General features: G+C 39.4%; 1 non-coding gene across 1 annotated transcript; it reads right to left on the reverse strand.

Moving 5' to 3' along the window:
• Positions 1-337: 337 nt before the first annotated feature.
• TRNAE-CUC (transfer RNA glutamic acid (anticodon CUC)) lies at positions 338-410 on the reverse strand. Its single transcript has one exon. It is a non-coding gene; the product is annotated as a tRNA-Glu (tRNA).
• Between the last annotated feature and the right edge of the window lie 3,289 nt (positions 411-3,699).

Raw genomic sequence — 3,699 nt, forward strand, 5'->3', positions numbered from 1 at the left:
TTTGGCATCATTGCAAAGAGTAATGATAATAATAATAGCTACCATATTTTGATTACCTACTATATGTCAGGCACTTTATATTCGTCAGTTCATCTAATCCTCACAACAACCCTGCAAGGTAGGAATTTTCTGCATTTTTAGAGGTAAGGAAACTGAGGCTCAGAGAATTTAAACAATCTGCCCCAAATCACAAAGCTAGTATGTGGGATTCAAAATCAAGGTTTCTAGCTCCCAAACTCATGTTCTTTCTGCTATTTTACCCAACTATCACATTTTATTTTATTTTTTATTTTAAGTTTTTATTTTTGGCCGTGCCATATGGCTTGTGGGATCTTAGTTCCCTGACCAGGGATTGAACCTGGGCCCTCAGCAGTGAGAGTGTGGAGTCCTAACCACTGGACCACCAGAGAATTTCCTTTTTTTTTTTTTCACATTTTAAAATTTATAGCTAGATTCCTTGAAAGATGGGGAACATTAATGATCCCTATGAGTCTCTGGAATTTGGTGTGGTTTGCATGCCCCATTGACAATGTCTGCCACATAACAAGTGGTGATTAAGCATAGAGGCTTTGGACTCAGGCAGATCCAGTTCAATCTCAGTGCCTTTATTTACATGAAGCGGCAGGGTAGTTGATCTCTCTGAGCCTCAGTTTACTCATCTGTGAAATGAGGACATTAATACCTACCTCCCAGGAGTACTGGGAAGAATAAATGAAAGAAAGTGTGTTAAGAATCAACCGAAATACCCATCAACTGATGAATAAATAAAATGTCATAAATCCACACAATGGATTACTATTTGACAATTAAAAGCAATGAAGTTCTGATATACTCTACAACATGGATGAACCTTGAAAATATTAGGCTAGTGAAAGAAGTCAGTCATAAAAGAACATATGTAGTGTGATCCATATACATGCAATGTCCAGAATAGGCGAATCTATAGAAATAGAATGTAGATTAGTGGTTGCTGAGGGCTGGAGGTAGGATGGGAGGGTGATGGTATAAGGGAAATGGGGAGTGACCGCTAATAGGAACAACGTTTCTTTTTGGGGTGATGAGAATTTTCTAAAATTGATTTTGCTGTTTGTTGCACAACTCTGTGGATACACTAAAACCCATTGAATTGTACACTTTAAATGGGTGGGTTATATGCTATGCGAAGAATATATCAATAAAGATTTTTTTTCAGAAAAAGAATGCAGGTCAGACGCTTAGCACATAATTGGTGCTCAACAAGTTCTCACAGTTCTGACGTTCCCCTCCTTGCCTGGTTTGTCTCCAGCAACCGATGACGAGCATTTGTTCCTACTTGCAATGCCCTGGCTTTTGCATTAGCTTCAGTGCATACCTGCCCTCCTGTAGTAACCCCCTGTCCCTTGTTAAAGACTTGGTAGATTTTCTTTGTCTCCTTTTGAGGTGCATCTCCTTATGCTTGACCTCTGTCTTGGCCTGGGTTGTCCTGTATACGCCCCTCCTTCACTGCGCCTCTTAACATAACCTTCCTGGGCTACCTCTCAGACCTTCCGCCTCTCCTTATTCAACACTAAGTAGGAAGCAACTCTAAGCAGAGTACCACTAGGCACTGTGGATAATGCAAAGCGGTTAAAGACTTGCAAAGAGCTCTTTGATTGTGGTTGGGGAAATGGCACATAGATATAAAAACACAACTAAGCTGAGGACACAAATCTGTTAAGTGTCAATTGTGTAATTCTCACCTAGGTGCTTTGAGAGTTTAAAGAAGTGGGAGATCATTGGTCGGGGGACTCTTCAAAAAGCACTTGGTTTTTGACTGATGGGTGAGCTTCATACTGGAGGAGAGAATGGGGCGGGTGCGTAAGCAAAGACCTAGATATGTGTCTTCTTTCTTCCTTCCTTACACGTCTATTAAGCACATATTATATGCTAAACTCTGGGGTTGTAAAAAGAAAGATTGAATCCTGCCCTCTCAGAGCTTACAGATGTGGGAAAGCTGGGCATACAAGGAAATGACGAGAAATCTGTGAATATAGTGGAGCAAGTGAGGTATGTGTCTGAGGGAGTTGGATGTTCAGAGTGAAGAGGTGAGGAAGGAAAGGCCAGGGGCATGAAGGCTGGGATCAAAGGCTGGGAGCTGAGGCTGCTGAGTTGTGTTGCAGTCTCATTATGGGGGTTTTGTGTCCTGCGTTCAGTAATTGATGTTTCGTTCTGAGGCAATCAAAGGCGGTGATGGGGACTCCACTTCTCTCAGGCGAAACTGTCTAAACTCCGAATGTTGTAGAAGTCATCTTTTCTTGAAGTCTTGCCATAGAGGTCCCCAGGGAGGCCCTACTTCCCTTACCCTCTCCCATCTTTCACGTACCTTACTGGGGGGCAAGGAGGGAAGCTTGAATAGCAACTCCACCCTCCCCCATCAGAGATCACCAGATTCAGAATCAAAATAATGTTGATTCCATGGATTTTTAGCTGTGGTCAAATGCAACATGTCTATTGCCTGACTTTTCGAATTTTATTTTGATTAAAGCATTTTAAAAAGCAGGTCCAAACCATCCCAACAAATAAGTCCTTATAATGTTCCCGAACTAAATTAGTACACCATCCGTGGAATTCTTCTACGTACTGGATGATTTGAGGCATCTTTCTGAAAAACATAAATCCCTTTGTTGATCATTGAAGGATTAGTGGAAATGCATATAATACATTCAAGTGTACTTAAGTAGTTTTAAACAGAGCACTGTACAGATAATTATTTCTATAATCTACAAGTAAAATGAGATTTTAGTTTCCAAACAAAATAAAAGGGCAAGTTTGTTGACTGAATTCATACTCATTTATCATACTCTTCTGTACTGTATTAATATCTTTAACTGGCCAGTCAATCATAAAAAAATTAAATCCTCAGTAAATCTTATCGGGACCACAAAAATAATGGGATTTCTGTTTACAAGGTGTCGATTGTGTTCAGAGTCTTTGATAATGACTGCAGACAGTCAATAAACACTGAGACATTTACATGGTCAGTAGGAGCCTAACTAAACTATCTAATCTTTCAAAAGACAGTCAACACAATGAACTCTAAACCTAATCCCCTCAAATACTGGAGAGACTGTTTAGTGCTTTAAATACTACTCAACCCCAAACCCCACACTAAAAAGAACCATTAAGGCTTTTTCTTAAACTCTCAGAAGCAGGACATTCTGATTTTAGTTCCATTCTCTGATGGCAAATCTTTACCTTATAATCTAAGTTCAACCTTTTATAGGATCTGGGATTTGTGAAGGGTGGCAAATATTGTAAGTATTGTAGGACTTGACTTAAAAGGGAAAAAGGAGTAGCATTTGATGTTTATTTTAAACTTTTTCAATGACTAGAAAAAAGTTTCAAGAAAGAAAAGCACATTACTTGCTGGGTTTTTTTGTTATAATCAAGTAAACTCACATTTACTCAGAACTCCTGTATCGTTGGTCCTATGTTTATTGCAGAGAGATTTTTTAAAAGAGGCTGAAAGAAAAAAAAGAAAAGGCTATTAATTGAGCATTTCCTCTCTTCCAGGCCTGTGTCACTCAATGAAGATAAAGGTTTAAAAATTCTAAAATCCTCACAAGAGACTTGTATAAGGGAAATTGAAGGTGGCTGACTATGGAGTCGTCAATTTAGATACTAAAAGAAACCTTGGGTTTTCAGTGGCCAGCAAGGAAAGAGCACGAGGAATTTCAGCAG

Source organism: Lipotes vexillifer, unplaced genomic scaffold (genome assembly GCF_000442215.2).
Source record: "Lipotes vexillifer unplaced genomic scaffold, Lipotes_vexillifer_v1.1 scaffold325, whole genome shotgun sequence".
Taxonomy (NCBI): Eukaryota; Metazoa; Chordata; class Mammalia; order Artiodactyla; family Lipotidae; genus Lipotes; species Lipotes vexillifer.